General features: G+C 39.7%; 1 long non-coding RNA gene across 1 annotated transcript in view; it reads right to left on the bottom strand.

Moving 5' to 3' along the window:
• The window catches only part of LOC121909468, a 567,936-nt gene that overhangs the window by 391,677 nt on the left and 156,846 nt on the right, over nucleotides 1–19,413 (bottom strand). The gene's annotated exons all lie outside the window — the stretch shown is intronic.

Here is a 19,413-nt window from a genome sequence, read left to right as displayed (position 1 = left end):
AAGAGGGTACAGCAACAAGAGGTAGAGACAGATCAACACTTTCTTTTATACTGCAGCCAGTATATAAACAAAGAACCAGGTCTCTACTAGTTTTTTCTCCTGACCTCTTAATCACTGCCCACATCTACCCCCCCTAAATTCCACCGGGCGCGTGTGCGCCGCGTTCCGGCTCCGACGCGGCTGCCGGATCTGATCGCGGCCACTCTAGTCAATGTATCCGATTCCACTGGGTGCGCCGCGGCGCGTTTCAGAAGCGTCCCAGAAGCGGCTCTCCGCTCCGCTGCGCTGAAGATAGGCGCCTCGTCTATTTTTTACGGAAGCCGCGTCAAGCCGCACAGAGCAGATCGAGCTGAGCAGGAAGTCAGACACAGAAACAGCATTGAGCATCCGGTCAATTTTCAAAATAAAACACCCCGTGCAGACTCCTGGTATCAACAATAAACGCAATTAAAACAGACGAATAAAGAAACCATTTAACTAAGTAGCCTACTTAACCATAGTAGAAACACAAAAATCAAGGAAAATGACCAAATCAACGAAAGCTGAGCAAGTTAACAAAATTGAGCAGTTTAGTTGCCCTGCTACTGCAGTAATTACGGTAGCCTTAAGGCACTTTATCAGCTTTGACAAGGCTGTTGTAATTACTGTAGTAGGAGTGCAACTGACTTTAATCGGCGGAACGTTTCCCCACAGTGAAGACGCTCCGCTTCTGACACGCTCCCGGTGGAATAGGGCGCTGTGTAGAGGACGGAACAAAACCGAGCTGGAGCCGGACCGCGGCGCGGTGGAATCCCGGGGTTAGATTTCTTCAACAACTTAAATAGTGAAACAAAATGGCAATTCAGTCTGATTATCAGGATCTGATGATGAGGAAAAGGGCTTGGGTGATTAAAGGCTGGAGACTTGCCAAGAAAGTGGTAGACAGTTGTGTGATTTGATGAAGACAAGGGAAAAGCACTGTCAACAGATCATGAGTGACTCCAGGACCGGTGGTGAAAGATGAACTGAGGAAGAGTATAAGTCAAGGTTTGAGGGGTTGTTTTCTGTTGCATAGCATCAAGGGCCATATATACCAATGTTGTCAGTGACCAGTCAGCCGAAGAATTTCTGCTGACCAACCAGAGATTCACAGCATTAAGGTCACACCCGAGGAAGTGTGTAGGCTTGCTTGCAGGCTTTAATAACTAGCATCATTGCTTTTTTTCTGGATTTCGTTCAATTTGATTTGCCTGGTATTTACTTTATTTATTACTATATTCAAACTATTTGTGTGGAAGCCTGTGTATCAGGAATTGGGTTTTTCTTATTTATTATTTCATTTAGTCGGAATTTGTATTTACTTAGTTCATTTAGCATTTCCTAAGATGGATTCCTAAAATGTCCTGTACTTTTTCTGTTTCAAAATTGTCTTCTTGTTCCGTCTCTTTTCTATTTTTGTGAACCAGAAATGAGATTATTTTAGTTCTGCCTTTCCTGTTTTTCAAAGGAGAGCTGGTGATGTTTTCAGAGAATCACTGTCAAAAACTGTCAAACTGATGTGAGATGTGGTAAAGCGCCATCTGGTGATGGATTTGTATGAGCCGTTTCTATTCAATATTAGTGACGCAGGAGCATGGCCACTGATAGTGATGGGGTATATCTGTGAGTCTGAGATATTTGATATTATTGAGGCTGGTTAAGACAAGGACATTTTGTGAATATAGCTAATTTTAAGATTTTAAACTAAATTGAAGAAAAAACAGTTAATTGCAGTTTTCATGAACTCAAACTGAACTTTAAATCTTGTCAGTAAAATTGCAGCTATACTGTTTTGCCTGCATATTGTGCACTTCAAAGACTGTCTTCAGTCCTAGTGTATGATTAAAGGGTGTTTTGACATATGCTTCTGCTTTATGTTTTCACCAGCTTTGTAGGTGTGGATATAGACTACAATCTAAAGCAGGAGTCTCCAGTCTTTTTTCCTCTGAGAGTTCATTTAAGAAAATGAAAGGCTGAGGGATAATCATGTCTTACATTACTATTTACATTTATTCACACATTATATCAAAACAGTCAAAGGGCCCTATCTTACGCCTGGCGCAAAGCAGTGCCAAGCACAGCGCAAGTGTCTTTGTTAGTTTAAGACCGACGCAGTTGTCATTTTCCCATCCAGCGCCCACGTTGTTAAATTAGCAAATGCACTTGTGCCCATCAGAGCACATATGGGCGTGTTGGTCTTAAAATGAGGTGTGGTGGAATATTTAACAAATATTCCTAAACATTTTTGAGAGTACAGTGATCAGGTTTCCATACTTTCAGCAATTAATACCCCGCTGATTTGACCTCTTACTCCATGACTGAACAAAACGACTTTAAAGAAACTAAAACTGTAATTAAACAGAGTAGTGTCCTCCTTCCTTGCATGAAAGTGTTGATTGCATTCAGCAAGGAAAGAATGCCCTGTAGTATCTTACACCTGCTCAGCCGCCTTACCGCTGTTAGGAGGAGATCACTGTACCCATCAGAACATTCCACAAAGAACAGTTTCAAGCTCCTGTGTTGTACAGCTTCTCTTTAACAGTTGTCAGGACATGATCATCCCATAACCTTTGCATATATAACCTGCTGATGTATGATGCAGTGATAGTTTAGAAATTTATGAAAGTCCAGTTCTGCTTGCTGTGGGCAATCAATCCAAAAACTCCTCTTTGGTGGAAAAGTCCTCAAACACCATCTGAACAAAAACAGCCAGCTGGGTGGTATCTATTTAGTCCACAGATTTATCACACTGGATTGAAAACCACTTGCACCTTGCCATGTCCTGTTCTAACTGCTCCATTGCATCTGCAGAAAGCTCTGACACTCCCTTTGCCACACAGTATTGGCACCAAGTTGTACATTGGCAATATCTGGCAAAGGTTCTGTATTACTTTCAGCCACTGCAGTCATTGCCTTCTTTAATATCCTACCAATAGAAACTTTACAAATTAAAATCACATCATGTCTTTAGCAAACAGTTTACAGAAAATACTTATATGTAGCTTTATTTATTTTTTATCTGATGCTTATCATTGTCGTCTCCAGTAGTGCTGATAAACAAACCACCCATATGTCAGCCTTCAAATCCTCAGAATGTCAGCCAGATAATAAATCCCTTTCCACTGATTAATTCAATTACTCGCATCTATTTGTATAAAAGCATGCAGCTCAGGGTCAGAATTTCTAGACAGACATCAATATGGCAAATAATTTGGCCTTAAATTCAGCTCCCCCTCTCCCTCAGCTTAACATGTCACCCTGTCATACAGTATATTGCTGGAGGCTGTCCAGAGAGGATTTGTGTAGATGCAATTAAACAAAAACAGTCTCCAATTAACATGCTAACAATGCTTATTTTTTAATTTGGGATGGATGCAGGAATCCTAATGATGTTTATCTGCCAGCTAGAAACTAAACTAACTAACTAACTAACTAACTAACTAACTAACTAACTAACTAACTAACTAACTAACTAACTTACACATTTTTACATTACATTATCATATTTAGTAATGTCATGGCTTTAATGGCTATAATGGCTTTACAAAGTAAAGTCATTCTTAAACTGTGCTGTACAGCCTGTCATGTAAGCTGTGTATTTGAGAGGATGCAGTGTTTTGACAGACATGGCAGATTATTCCTCTTCACTTCAGGAGGTAAAAGCTCTGTTCTGTGTTCTCCAATTCTCCATGATCATTTACACGCACATACTAAAATAGAAACAGTTGGAATGATGTTATGGAATGTATTCTGTATATATACAGGGATGCATATCTTCAGCTACAAGTATATTTTTCGCTTTTTTCACATCAAAATGTATTTTTCAGGCATTTAAAGCGTGTGTAAATATTATGCACGCTTATTTTATAGCTATTGGTTTAGCTTCACTGCCATTTACAGAAATACAATTAAAACTGGTATTAGGGTGCGTATATACACTATAGCAATGTCTGTGTCTCACTGGTCTAGTAGTAGTAGTAGTAGTAGTTGTTGCTGTACTATCTTATGGTCACTAGAGGGAGACATACAGGGTGTAATAGAAACACTAATCTAAATGGTTTATGAGGAGGAGAGCCAACAGTTGGACAAATCTTATGAACCATGTGACCATACAGATGCATTAACACAAATCTATCTGTCTGTCTATCTATCTAGCTATTATTATCTCATGTTGACAATCTCTCTCCCTCAGCCCCCTCCCTCCCTCTCTCTTTCCCATCTTTATCCCTCCCCTTCCTGCTCCCTGTCACTACCCTCACCCCCGCCTCTCTTTCTTTATTGGCATGACATTATGGATCAAACATGTTGCCAAAGCAAAAAGTCACATATAAGCAATAGAATATAAATAGTAAATTAAAAAAGAAATATTATACATTAAAATATGTATGTATATCTTTTTAAGTTTGTGATCTTGATTTTTTTTTTTTTTTAGAAATATCATAATTTTAGTTTTAACTAGAGTTACTCTGATTGCCCAATTTTCACAGTAGTCATGGAGTAGGGGAGACCGGGGATGGTTGTAACATTTCTGACATTTCTGTCTGTAGCTTGGAGCTCTTTTAAACCAGTGCATTCAAAATGTGATGCAAACAAGTGACATGTGTCTGCTATTAAATGGTGTAGCTTTTATCTCTGCAACACAAACAGAAAATGCATGGTTTAGTCTCAAACACAAGAAGTGAAATGTTACAATTGACCCCATAGCCTGGGTTAGTTGTAACATATCCCGGGCTTTTCCATTGTAATTGTGACTTGTTTACTGTCCAATGCATTTTGGTTGTCCTTTATTGCATTTTCTAATGATTTCAGTTTGTCAATGGTGGACATCTGATGTGTGTTTTAAACCGCAGTGTTATGGATTTTGATATAAATTTGAAAAAAATGTTTTCCAAACATTGCCAGTCTGTATTACAATGCTATCTTTATATTTGGTTGAATTCAAATTTTTCTACAGGTCAAAAAGGGTGTTGGTCTATTACCTTTTCATTGATCCATCCATTTTCCATCGCTCATCCGGGACTGGGTCGCGGTGGCATCAAACTGAGTAAAGAGATCCAGACATCCTTCACCCTGGCAACGCCCTCTTCCTGGGGGTTCCCAAACCAAAAGGGTCCACAAACTTTCAAGCAGCACTGTATAATTGTGATGTTCCCATTTATACCAAATAATTATTCCCCCTGATTGTCTTCCATTTTATATGTGGGAATATTTTAAGGAGGGTAGAATCAGTTCAGTATAGTTACTTGGGTAGTTTGAAGGGGTGTTATTGTGTCTTCATGTTTCATGTAAGATAATTAGATTGGTGTTGTTTATATTATCTATGAATTCAGGACTTGTAGTCTCCAGTCCAAAAGTTGAAGAGTTCAATCCCCTAATATTCCAACTACTAACTGAGAAGGATGCTATTCTGTCATTTAAATATGTAGTATGTCACAATAAAGTATTCAGGATACAACCAAACACATTTGACTGAAAAATCTGTATTGTACTAAACTAAATTTTAACTGTACCAAATGTCGAGTTTAACTCATTAACTTCGTGAGGAATGAATAGATAATGTCTCTTAAGTGGTTTTGCTCTAGAGGAACCTATGTTCTGGAAGCAACTGTGGTGGGGTGTATGACTGTAGTCCCCCCCCCCCCCCCATCTCTCTCCCAGTCTAAACTGTGGTGACATTACCATTGTTCTTAATCGCAGATGGTCTATTGTTCTCAGTCAGTGTGGTCTGAACGTATATGAACCCTGACAACTTGGCCCTTCAACCACAAAAACAACAACAAACACAAACATATTCCATGTAATAAAACACAGAGACATACACTGACTAAAACAGGAATTTAATTCCACTTTGCAATATCTTAGGGGTACCTGGGGGCCACTAGCCCATTTCAATTATATCTACTCAGTCACTGAGCAACTTGTCTTTTTGCCCAGCACACTGCCTTGCATGTTTCATAGATTAAAGGATAGGTTCACAATTTTTTTAAAGTCTGTCTTGAAACAACAGTCATATGGACACAGAGGTTTTCCTCACCGTAATCAGTCCTCCTGTTTATACTGGCCAGAACTATAGTAACAAAAAGAGGGACTTCTGCATTAAGAAGACTAATGTTGAAAGATATCTACTTGATTTGACTCATTTGGACAGCTGAAACTTCATGTTATCTTTAGATAAACTTTTAAATACATTTTTGCACAGGAAGACTGTGGACTTTGTCCCCCTTCACTTACACTGTAAGTGCATTATGAAGGGATCTTCTAATGGTCAGTATGAACAGCAAGAATGATTACAGCAAGTACAGCCAATTTCAGTGTTCATTTGGGCACCTGACTGTTGTTTTAAGACAAACTTGAAAAATTGTGAACCTGTCCTTTGATGTCTCTTGTCCATTGCGTGTCATTGTGATAGTGAACTGCTGCTGTCTCCTTAATGATGTGATACAGACGGATGAAAATTAAGGAAAAACCTGTGCAGGTCTGAATGCAAATTAAAGGAAAAACCTGTACATGGTTTGGGTCCACTTGTCCCCTTAGAGGGAAGGGTCTCCCAATGGGAGATGGAGAATGGTGTTCATCCCTCCAGAACAGTTCCAGACACTTGTAGAATCAATGCCAAGGCTGAGGAACACCATTATTCAAAAAATATCCCCTTATTTGGTGTTTAGATGATGGTGGTGGAGAGCGCTGTCTATCACATCAGTCCAAAATCCCCCATAGGTGTTCAATTGGGTTGAGATCTGGTGACTGTGAAGGCCATAGCATATGATTCACATCATTTTCATACTCATCAAACCATTCAGTGACCCCTCATGCCCTGTGAATTTGGGCATTGTTATCTTGGAAGAGACCACTCCCATCAGGATAGAAATGTTACATGATAGGATAAAGGTGATGACTCAGAACAACTTTGTATTGATTAGCCGTGACCCTTCCCTCTAAGGAGACAAGTGGACCCAAACCATGCCAGCAAAATGCCCCCCACAGCATAACAGAGCCACCAGACCCCCTCACTGTAGGGGTCAAGCATTCAGACCTGTGCCAGTTTGTCACCCGTCTTTAGGTACAGTAGCAATCACATTGAAGTTCATGAAAAAAAAATCATCTGTGCACCTCTCTTTAAACTGTGCACCAGATCAGCTTTAGTTAGGTTCAGAAGGAGACAGTTTGGTGTCAAGTGCTCGGCAGTAGATAGGAGTGCTTTTGGTCTGAGCTTAATGGTTCCATTTGCCAAGTTGCACAGTTAATTGCAGCTTAGCTTGCTAAATGTTAAATATGGAATAAAGATGCTCTGATTTGACAGTCTTAAAATTAAGGGAGCTGTATGAAATTGTCTCATGGGCTGGGTCTGTAGTGGTTTGAGGTAGTTTGAGACGCCCCTAAATAGGGGATCCACAAAAGAAGTTAAGCTGGATGTTGCCAGCAGAGGGTGCTCAAAGGACAGAGAATGCACAATGAACTGACATCAATAGGAGACTGACACAGAATTCCCATGTGTGACAACCACAGGTCAATAAAAGGGAATCATTTGCCTTTATGTTAAAGAGTGTTTAGCACAAAAAGCCCATAGTCAATGGAGAGGGAGTTGTGGAACTTCATGCTAGTATGCCTTGGATATTAAACTGAAAGTTCTTGCAACATGGGGCCACATGAGAACAAAAAGCATGAAGATGATAATATTTGCTTTGCTTTGCTTAGATGCACAATCCGTGTTTCTAACACAAGCAGAGTACCACCAGAATTTAAAACACAGGAGTGCAACTGGCTGTCACTTTCACATTGATTGACAGATCTTTTAATTATTTAAAACCTGACATTTATGTCTTAATAATATTTTTGATGCTGCTAATGTTAGAAAACAGCTGTAAATCAGGTCTTTATTTTTTACATATTATTTAAGTAGAGTATTTTATTTATTATTAACATTAGACAAACATACTCACATGATGCAATCATTTTAGACCATATCAATTTCACAGAGCTCATCTTAATAACAACACTACTGTTGTCTTTTCACCAACACTGACCCACACATACACACACCCTCTCCTTCCTCCTCTTCCCACAGCTAGGAGTTGTCTGTTGATATGTGTCATTGATCCTCCATTCATTCCTCGACCGGCCCAGCTGTCAGTCACTTCCACGTCACTGCATCTCCAACGGCTGCACATTGTCACAGTAAAGCTCCAGACGCCTTTCTGGGGTCAGTTATGTATTTTGTCTGCTCACTGCTACAACTGATCATGGGACTTAAAACACTGACCCTGAATCAGTCCCTGATGCGAAGAAGGAGGAAAGGACAGAGAGAGGGAAAGAAGGAGGTGGCAGTGCAGGAGGGGTCAGGATGGAAGGGGGAAAAGGCGTAAGGATAAAGACAAGGGAAGGAGGGAGGAAGGGAGGAAGGAAGGATGAAAGAAAGTGAGGGTAGAATGGAAGGAAGGAGGAAAGAAGGGAAAATGGAAGGAAAAAAGGAGGAAAGTATGTTAGAAGGGAGGGTGTGAACAGCACGGCCGACCATGAAAGAAGTGGAAAGAAACAAAGACAAAGGAGGGAGGCAACAAGGTAGGGAAGGGGGGAGAAGAGAGTATAGGATGAAGATGGAGAGAGGAGGGAAGGGAAGAAGAAATGATAATCAATCAACAGAGAAAACCCTTCAACTTATTCAACACACAACACACATCACAGATCAACATCTTCAGCCAGACTGTGCAGATCTGCTCTCAGAGGAACAGATTTAGATTTTGATTAATTAAAAAAAATGGAGCATATTGTTTAGCCCCCAGGGCAGACTCATACAGTAGAGAAGCTACGCCACAGGAGACAGGGAGGGGTCACATCTCCAGCCACCAACAGAGATTCCCAATAGAGGCTGGAGGGGCCGGGTGTGGGGGGCTGGACATTTCCTCATCCAGGGATTATGCAGCTCAATCAGACTCTGGCAGATTATGTCTGACCAAAACAGACTCCACTGGGGAAGGAGATTAACAACTATTTCCAAATAGTTTTGTTGGGTGAAAACAATCAGCTTTGTGATTAAGGGGAGAGCCACAGGCATCAAATGGCCCACAGATGTAAAAGCGATGGTTTTGGAAGATAAATCTGCCCTACAAATCCCCCCAGATCCATTAGTTTCAATATGTTTGGGAGGTTAGATTGTAATTGGCCTGATTTTACTAATCCAAAAAATATTACCACAAAGCTTCCAAAAACCAATTAGAAGCTTTGAAAATATGTCCCTCTGGGGCATAATTAGAAATCAGAACTCTTTAAGTGTCATGAACTCTAATCCAAGTTAAATGAATAAAATATACAGATGAATTATTGATACAAAATATTGCCTGGACTACTCTTCATGGGTGTCGGTCCAGAATCTATTGAATCTACATGCCCTACCAATAGTATGGAAAATATTCCAGGTTAGGTTCCACCTTAACTGTATGCATACAGTATATTGAAAATATTTAGTCCAAAAATAGACAGGACAGCATTAAATGTTTTGTAAAATTTTTGTTTTTTGTTTTTGTTTTTTTTGTTTTCACATTTTAAGAATCATCCCAGTTTATTGCAACCTGGGTCTTATTATTGTGGTTTTGTCCATCATCTCTATTAGTAATAATAACAATATACTCATCAAAATAATAGCTGAGATAAATTAATTCTGATAAGTCAAGAAACACCAGCAGTCAGATGATCAGATAGGTTGGAAATAAACCAATACTTTATCCAAATTTACTCCAAACTTAATTTTGAGTTAAACTGAAAGTGAGTGCACCTGAAATGTTGCTAATCATACCTCATTGCACAGCTGTGCACAGCTATACAGTAATAACTTTACTGGTTGTCTTCATTCTCTCTTCCACATAAACATTGCTAACCTTGGCATGTGTTTACTACACATCTGCTGTTGACCCAAGTGATTATCACTGCATTCCTTGACCTCAACGATTAACTTTGAGAGTAAAGTGTTATTAATAGGAACGAGCACAAACTACAAAAATAAAACCGGAGTTGTAATAAACCAGAACCATACTTTAAATTAATTTAGTTTTTCACATTACTTTTTTAAACACAGCATTGGTTTAAACTATGTGCACAACAAAAATAAAATCTAAATCTAATACTGATCTGAAAAACACAATTTCATTTCTATTTCTGTATATGAAGTTGTTGGAAATAGTCACTATCTATTTTTGGAAATTAAAAGAGTACTCTGAGAGTTAGTGTTGTATTTAATGTAAAGTTGGTTAACTCTCAAGAGACAGATTAAAAAAAAAAGTGAAAATCAAGCAGAGGTCAAGACATCCTAACACAAGCTTGAAAAAAATGCTGGGTCCTACATTTCCCATAATGCAACTAGTGTCTTTTATTAGATCCTTCTTGCCTAGTAAACGCCCACGTCTTTCAAACTCCACACCTTACACCTCCAATTTGTAACTCAGGATTTCTGTTATAATTCTCCAAGTGCAAGCTGAAATAAACATCATTATGATGGTGGAACACCCCTTTAAACTTCTCAATTGCCTGTGGCATAACTATATTATTCCTATGCTATATTATTATTCACTCATAATTTTGTCTTTTTGATATGCACACAGTATACTCACTGTGCTGTATGGCACATTTATATTCTATACTATTATGATAATATATGTTTAATATTTCTGTAAGGGCCTATTCCTTTAGGGACTTGGAATTTAGCTCTGTTAGGCTATTGTAATGGTAATTGATATGGTAATTAAGAATGTTCATGAGGGCCACACAACTACCATCCATCCAGCCAACACCCAACCAATCACCAGTAAGACACTACTTTATGTAATATTTTTCAAAAACCTTCAAAAATATTATTATTAGGCCATGCTGTGCTTTGCTGACAAAACCTAGCTTGACCAACAAACTTGTGAACAACAATGAAAATAGCATTAGACTTGATTAATTTATGTTATTATGCAGAAATGAAATTAACCTGCATGCTACTGAAAGTCTTTAGTCAGCAGTGCAGGCTAGCTGTGGGGAGTGAGGAATGGAGGTACAGGCTGGATGATGAGTGACACCCTGAATGTGCATTCCACTTGATTTGCTCTGTGCTTCAATTCACTGATGGTAGTCCTTTCATCCTATTAGCTCCAAATTCCTATAACTGGGTCTCTAAATGCATGGGCCCCCATATCAGGGCTGGCCCCTGCTGGGAGGGCATATGGGCTGCTTTGTTGGCAGGAAGGGAGTGTGTATGCAGGGTCCACCAATCACTGCCCTCGCCTGGGGAGTTAAACAAATTGATTGGCAGGCTAGTGGCAGCCAGTTCCAGACACTGTGGTCCCTATTCATCCCAACACAGAGCTCAGAAAGCTCTGCAGTGAGCCAGCTGAAAGGACGGGCCTGAGGCGACCTTAAAGGAGTTGTGTGGGGGGATTAGTTTATTCTTTAAACATACACTTCCAGATTTTGTTACAGCACACAACAGAGCCTCAAATTCTCAAACTGATTCCTAGTTCAAAGTGGATGTTACAAATTCAACTGTGAATATCAACAGTGGGCTGGGAGGAGATGTGATTTGGGGTTGCTGTTGCGTGCTAGAACAAAAGCAGATTGTGTATTATTTTAACGTTTCTTGAGTCAGGGAACACTGACAGTGCCCCATGTTATTTTCCAGGCACATCCTGCTTCCTAGATGTACAAATTTACAGTGAGTATTTTCTTCTAGTATCCAGTGAGTTGCCCTGTACAACCACAAGGCTTTATTGGGTATGTTTCTAATGTTTCTAATTTCTTTTAATTCCAAATGTTGCAACGTTTTTAAGTAAATTTCCAAAAAGTCAGGAGAATAAAGCAAGTGAAGAAATAGGGCCAGTTCCTTTGTAACTCACATGCACATGATGGCAAATCACTCCTGCACCATCACTGATGGCATACATACAGTGTATGTGACAGGTACTGGGCTACAGCACCCATAAGCAGCTATATGTATCCTGAAATACAGGACAGAAACGTGAGGCAGAGAGATTTGGCTTGTCGCTGTTGAATCGTCCACAGTTGTGTTTATTTACATTCACTGTATACTGTGCATTGCCCTTTTTTTCATTTAAATGGTAAATGGACTGTATTTGTATAGCGCCTTTCTAGTCTTTCGACCACTCAAAGTGCTTTTACACTACGAATCACATTCACCCATTCACACACATTCATAAGTTGAATGGGTACAGGGGCTACCATGCAAGGTCCCAACCTGCCCATCAAAGGAAACTAATCATTCATACGCATTCACACACTGATGGCAAAGCCATCAAGGGCAATCGGGGTTAAGTATCTTGCCCAAGGACACATCGACATGCGGACTGGAGTAGCCGGGAATTGAACCACCGATCTTCCACTTAGTGGACGACCTGCTCCACCTCCTGAGCCACCTCCAGAAGCCCCTTTAACCAGTCTTTACGATTACTGGACATTCATTGTCTCGCTAGACATATTTTCTGTGTTCATACAACATGTACAAAAATGAAATGTCAAACTCTACACAAACACATTTTGTCTCTGAATTACTTTCATATCTCTACATCCATACTTCCAACTAAGTTTTGGCTATAATTGCATGTTAAATGCACTAACACACAAATACTACCAAGTATAAGGCGGGCTTACACATGACGTACTAATAACCGAACACCTGAACATCAAATCCATACACTCAAACTGTTCCCTGCACCATTTTTAACACATTTTAACATTATTATACATCTTAAACATCACAAATAATATATGGAGTGAACCAGTATGTAAAATTAACTAAACAGTGGAGACATGTGGCCCAAACTAACATTTTAGGATTAGCTTTCACCGCTCGTTTCACTTGCATACTTAAACTGAAATTATTTCTTAGCATTAGCTGACAAACTACAGCAATTTCTGTGAGTTTTTGACACATTACTAACCTGAAATACAGGACAGAAACATGAGACAGAGAGACGTGGTTTATCGTTGTTGAATCGTCCACAGTCCTCCTTACTACAGTCACGGTGGCGAACCACGGTCTTACACTGCCACCTATTGTCACAAAACAGCTATAGCAGACCGATAATTCTGATTTAAACTAGATTATGCTTATGTTTTTTTAAGAAAAGGAAAAACAGTACACATATAGAATACATATCCTCTTTCAAACACACTAAAACCAAAGAAATTCATTCTTGAAATTTCATTTCAAGAATTTAGATACAATTAGCCATAAAACTCAACAGAAGAAGAATATGGGACAAGGCCAGATGCATGTGTACAAGATGTCTCTTATTATTTTCAGGAACATGGCAGGCGAGGAGCTGTCTGGTGCCAATGTTCTTGTAATGTACTTAATATTCAACAAGTCTGCAAGACATATCACCCACGAAAGCACTGGCAAGGCAATGGCAATGGTCAACAAGTCGCGGATTCAAATACATCATCAGCAGAATCTTGTGATTGGTTCACTCAGACCACATGAAAGCGTCTTTTGCCACACAGACATAACCCTTTACGTGCTTGTCCCTGCAATGTTACTGCTTTCATTCACAACACAGCCGTACTGGCATTTTGTCTGAAATGTTACTAGATCTTGAAGTGGAAAATTGGCAGTACAGATTTCCCTGAATATCGATCCCTGCTCCCATTCACACATGACCCCATGCAGGGAATGTTCTTGAACATTTCAGGGATAGACTGCATGTGTGAAAGGGGCTCTAGAATGATCAAGAAAATCCAAAAACTCACAGACAGACACTGTAAAAGCCAAGAAATTTCATTTTGTACTAATCATGTTAGTCTTAATTGTCTGTGGCTTTGCCTTTTTTAAGGAATGTTCTGATTAATTTTATCTGCTCAAGCTTTGCTCTTGAATGCTGTAACTTATCATCACCAGGCATTGTATAACATGAAAGCATGTTTCTATACTTGCTCCACAGCTTCTTATCAGTGCTAGCTTTTCACATTTAAAGCAAAAGGACAGTGAAATGACATGTCTGTAGATACAGAGCAGGTTTAGGTTTTAGTGAATCTCTCTTGGATGGTCTATTGACCACTGACATAAGCTGAGAATAATAAACATGATTGGCTTGTATGGTGTTCTTTTTATGACCAAAGCTATAATGGTCATTAATTAAAATAAGTTAGGATGCTGATGCTTTAGAATTTCTGGATGTGTCCTAAAAATAATCAAGGAGAGCGGAAGAATTATGCCCAAATGATATATGACCAAAAAAATGGCATAAAAAATCCAGGTCCAAGGCACTCAAGGTAGGTTTGAAAAATAAAAGGCCTTCATTTCAGTGGGCTAGAGTCACCAAAAAGCACACCATTGGTGAACTTTATAATGCCCACTGAAATGCCACACAAGTGGCATGCTAGAGGATCATCCATAACCTGCCAATGGCTTGTTACAGATCTATAAAGTATTATGCTATTTTTATTAACCATTAATGAAACCATTAGTTAAAACTTATAAACAAAGTGGTCTTGAAGAATGTGGCACCATTTTTTCTTCTACCACCCTGTTTGGTTCCCGTCTGGTGGCACTCCAGTAGGCCTACACTGTGCCTGGAGAACAAACAGGCCAGTTGAAAACAGATAGGAGTGGTCATCTGTTGATGCCAAGGTGAATGGCTCATTGCCCACACAGATTAAGCAGACCAGCAATTAGCCAGGGCCAGTCAGCCAGCAAGACACAAACACATGGACATCAACTACCACTGGCCAACCAAGCACAGCATACTGGACAACACAAATACTCTCTCTCTCTCTCTCTCTCTCACACACACACACACACACACACACACACACACACACACACACACATACACACATTGAAGCCCAGATGCTAAGCACTAATCCCTGAATGATTGTTGTGTTATTTCTTTTGTTGGGGCTGTTTATGATGCTCTGTCATGCCTCTGACTACATGCAGTTAGCATTGACACACTCAGCCTCATGAAGCGTGACTTCTGACACTGACTGAATTGATTTTTCCTCCCCTCCTTTTTATTTCCTTTTCTTTGCATTTCACTGTGTCGTTTTGCCAACCTGAATGAAAGCGGGTGTTATGAAGGCCTTTGTCGCCTCTGCTGTATTGAAAAGATTCTGGACTCCTTCCAGTGGAGGCAGAAAAGCTCCCTTTCAGTTTATGAAAAAAGCAGAGATTTCCTCTACTCAAATATGATCTGTGCTCACAACACAGTGCTGACGTCTTTCAGAGTGAATGAAACCAAACTGAGAGAGTGGAAGGAAGGAGAGACCAGAGTATAGGAGGGGCACACACACACACACACACACACACACACACACACACAATCTTTCACGCTTGTCACACTTTTACAAAAACATGAGTGTGTGTGTGTATGTGGAAAAAGTGCTGTGCAGGCATGATGTGCCTCTGACAGAAATGTGACATTGCTGACAACACACGCACACACACATGCACACACACACACACACACACACACACACACACACACTGTTTTTTATTTCCAGAACTGGTTACATTTCTAACTACATTTCAAACCGGCTCTGCTTGAAACAAAGATGGTGTCATTCACTGACGTTTACAGAATGAATGAACTAGAAGCTTAGGCCAAACCAGGCAGTAATTCTAGGGAAGAATGGTTGATTGCTGTCTTATGGCAGATATACTGGCAGAATGAGGGGCAGAGATCTATTTATGGGTCCATCTTAGCTGATCACTATATTTTATGATATGAATCTAACAACAGAATAAGTGCAACCACATGAATTCCGATACTCTTTGAACAGACGTGTTAGAGTTTTTTGACATCCAACAATAATGTCCAGAGTGGATGATACTTTGCGTTTTACTGTGTATGTGGTGTGCAGCTTTTGGAAAATGATGTATGATGTAAGGCTGGATGGGGAGTGTACTGCAGAAAAGTCAAGAAGACAACCTTCTGTCATCTCTAATCCTCTGTGATTACTCGTTTTAAATGTCAGTATAGTTGATCACAAAGCATAGCTGTTGTCTTTAAACTATATTGTATTTTTTCAGACAACTTCACAATTATAAAATAGTGAGTTGGCCAACTTATTACCTGTTTACTGTTTGTCTGGTTAACAGGTAAATAATGTATGAACTGTAATCAAATCACTAGTTAAAGCTTGTTCTGTTGTCTGAAACAGGAAGAGAAAAATCTGTCAATGGGAACTATGAAATCCTAAATTCAGCTGTATTATAACACAGCATAGTTGATCACAGAGAGCAGGAAGAGACAGACAGGCCTTTTCCACTACAGGAAAATGAATGACCTGTCACTTAAAGGTGCAGTGTGTAGAATTTAGTGGCATCTAGCGGAATGGTCTTGGCAGAAATGTCATAATATTCATAAGTATGTTTTAGTTAGTATGTAATCACCTGGAACTAAGAATCATTGTGTTTTTTGTTACCTTAGAATGAGCCTTTTTATCTACATAGGGAGTGAGTCCTCTTCCATGGAGCCCACCATGTTGCACTGCCATGTTTCTACCGTAGCCCAGAACAGACAAACCAAACATCGGCTCTACAGAGGGCCTTTGGCGTTTTTGTGAGTTTCAGGGCCACTGTAGGGGGAGGGGTATTCACTAAATTGCAATCTGCAACATCACCTCTAGATGCCATTAAATCCTACACACTGCACCTTAAATGTGTGGCCATTGTTATGGGTTCTGCTTATGTTTGAAAGTTTGAAAACACAGTATAATGTAGTTGTAATCATTGTCAACTTGGGACAAATTATTCTAAATTATAAGATGTGTGACATCAACAATTCATGGAGTCCTAATGCACATTCATGCTCAGTAAAAATAGGCAGCATGTGTTGTGTAAACTACAATGTCAAATCACGTAAATGTCTCTTCAATTTCTACAGTCATGGGGTACCTCAAGGGTCCGTTTTGGGACTAATTTTATTCTCTTTTTATATGCTCCCATTAGGTCACATCATTTGTATTTATGTTGTTGTCCTCGAAACACACTGACGTCAGTATACTGTTCTTTACAGGAGTGTCTGGTAAATGTGAGAAACTGGATGTCTAAGAATTTCCATTCTCCAGTAATACCAAGATTCAGACACTGCCATTTACTGGGTACCTGTCTAAATACATTAAGCCTGTTGCAAAGAAATCTTGCCGTATTGTTTGATTCTAACTTAGGGGACCTATTTTGCTCATTTCCAGCTCTATATTTTTATTCTGGGACTCCACTAGAGTAGCTTTTCATGATTCACATATCAAAGAACTCCTTATTTATCATATACTCGCCCTTTATGCAGCTCCTCAGTTCAGCCTCTGTCTTTAACAGGCAGTCTTAGCTCCTGTCTCTTTAAGGCCCCCCTATTGATGAGCCCACTCTATTCTGATCAACCAGCTTTCAGGAAGCCTGCTGAGGGGCAGCCGTATCAGTCATGTTAAGTTACCGGTGATGTAAACCCAACATTTCCTGCTTTATTGCTTCATATTAAAAGCTTTTAAATTACTAAATAATGGGAGAGTTTTATTGTGAAGAATTTACAGGAAGCCATGCTATAAACCGGGTAACACAACAACATCTGGAGATATTTGGAGCTCTTTGTTGAGTGGATCAGTTAGAAATAATGCAGGGAGGAATAGTACAAGCAGAAAAAGCCACAGTGAGATGTTTGATGAAGGACTGCAGACAACCAGCATGCCTCCAATAGGTATGCAACTTATTTTACTTTGCACTGCTGTGTAATGGAAAAACACTCACAGTGTGCCAGCTCGACTCCAGTCATGGATCAAATCTAGACCATGTCCGGACCTGATTCTCCGGACATTGTGCACTGCACACACAGCACTGTGTGTGTGTGTGTGTGTGTATGTGTGTGTATGTGGGTGGACAGGCCCAGCTGCTCATGTTGGCCCTCTACAAAACACTGACCTGACAGCGAGCACCAGTATGACGCACATTATCCACCTCAACAAACAGGCCCCCTGAATTATACTCTTTGTATCTAATGTACACTTCAAAGAGAGAGCGAGAGCAAGAGACAGAAAGAGAGAGAGAGAGAGAGAGAGAGAGAGAGAGAGAGAGAGAGAGAGAGAGAGAGAGAAGCTTTTTATTATTCATCAGATGGAGTAGAAGGCAGAAAGTTTTTCTGTTGCTTTGTCTCAGAATAAAACTCATATTTGCTACACAGCTGGAGCGCTGTGCCTTTTGTGTTGCATATTAAAAGAAAAGTTGAAAAGACAGCGTGTGTGTGTGTGTGTGTGTGTGTGTGTGTGTGTGTGTGTGTGTGTGTCAACAAGCTGTTCACTTGCAGTACATGCAGGTGTACATGTGTGCAGATTTACAAACAGTGCTTTTTTTTGAATAAACTGACCATGTATTCGGAATCTACATGGTTAGTTTCTCATCTGGAAATTATTATTAAAACTTAATAATGACACATATTAACAATCCTACAGCAAAATTTACAACAGCTTTTAGCCTGCTTTAAAATCTCTGATATCTCTGGCGGTTGATGTGAAATGCATTATGGGATGCTTGGCTGTATACTTCAGTGTGAACAGTCTGCTGGTAATGGCATACTTAAATGTTCATGTAGTAGGCAGTATGCAGTACATACTCATTCAGTATGTAGTAGGCGGTTCCGAACACAGCCATGGTCATCCTTTGGTCAGCCAATAGCAAAGCATCATCAAACAGTTAAATAAAATAACACAAATAACATAATAGCTCAGATAACTACACAATGCAAAGACAATGATTCAAACAACATGCAACTACATGGTTTCAGCAATAGCAGTGTCCATAGCAACCATTGCAACGATAGAAAGCCTGAGAAAATCTTCATAATAACATGACATGACAACATGACAAACTAAACATCATATACATTCACTGAATGGAGATTTTGAAAGTAAAATGCACATTTCTCACTAGAAATGTTATCAAAATGTATTCTAACGCTGAAACAATTATAAAATATTGCATTTTCCACTGAGAATAAAAGGAATGTCAGCCACTTTTGTTTGTTTTTGCAGACTGTGGCCCAATCCCAATGTCCACACTCACGGACTCACAGACTTTGGGCATTCCTGTTAAGTCTGCGAAGGTTTAGGGCAGTCCCACTGTCAAATCATCAAGTGCATGAGGGCTCTCCGGCACACATTTTGAGTCTTTTATGTACACTTTCTTTAAGTCCGCATCTCTGCAGACTTTGCCTGAATTACCCACAGTTCATGTGGCGTTAAATCAGCGTTAAATACGGGGTTACCATAGGAAACCCAGAAGTGTTAACAATGAAAGTGTTAATGATTTTGTTTTGACAAAAACGAGTAAATAACAAATACAGGCAACAAATCAGGCAGTCGGTCCCTTACTTGACTGTCATGCACGTTATTATTTTATGTGTTGGATATTATCTATCT

The sequence above is a fragment of the Thunnus maccoyii genome, chromosome 12, assembly GCF_910596095.1.
Source record: "Thunnus maccoyii chromosome 12, fThuMac1.1, whole genome shotgun sequence".
In the NCBI taxonomy this organism is placed as follows: domain Eukaryota; kingdom Metazoa; phylum Chordata; class Actinopteri; order Scombriformes; family Scombridae; genus Thunnus; species Thunnus maccoyii.
Note: the sequence above shows the minus strand (reverse complement) of the source record. Positions and strands in the feature narration are given on the sequence as shown.